At 54.6% G+C, this 476-nt stretch overlaps 1 protein-coding gene and 1 long non-coding RNA gene across 3 annotated transcripts in view; one reads left to right on the forward strand and one right to left on the reverse strand.

The window, feature by feature from the left end:
• Positions 1-476, forward strand: part of thsd7ba (thrombospondin, type I, domain containing 7Ba) — a 901,507-nt gene that overhangs the window by 686,811 nt on the left and 214,220 nt on the right. The window lies entirely within an intron of this gene.
• The window catches only part of LOC122551715, a 104,246-nt gene that overhangs the window by 58,593 nt on the left and 45,177 nt on the right, over positions 1-476 (reverse strand). The window lies entirely within an intron of this gene.

Here is a 476-nt window from a genome sequence, read left to right on the forward strand (position 1 = left end):
GTGCCTGCAGTGGAGAGATAAATGAGAGGGGGTTGGGGGTGGGGAGAAAGTAGCATAGAGTACAATAGATGAATGGGGGTGGGGCTGGAGGTGATAGGTCTGAGAGGAGGGTGGGGGAAGGTAGAAAAGAGTACAATGGGTGAATGGGGGTGAGGATCCAGAACACTTTAGGGAACATCTCCGAGACACCTGCACCAATTAACCCCACCGTCCTGTGGCACAACATTTCAACTCCCTCTCCCACTCTGCCGAGGACATGCAGGTCCTGGGCCTCCTCCACCGCCACTCCCTCACTACCCGACACCTGGAGGAAGAATGCCTCATCTTCGCCTCAGAACACCTCAACCCCATGGCATCAACGTGGATGTCACCAGTTTTCTTATTTCCCTTTCCCCACTTCACTCCAGCTCCAACCTACCAGCTCAGCACCGCCCTCATGACCTGTCCTACTTGCCTATCTTCCTTTCCACCTATCC

Source organism: Chiloscyllium plagiosum, chromosome 7 (genome assembly GCF_004010195.1).
Source record: "Chiloscyllium plagiosum isolate BGI_BamShark_2017 chromosome 7, ASM401019v2, whole genome shotgun sequence".
Lineage (NCBI taxonomy): Eukaryota > Metazoa > Chordata > Chondrichthyes > Orectolobiformes > Hemiscylliidae > Chiloscyllium > Chiloscyllium plagiosum.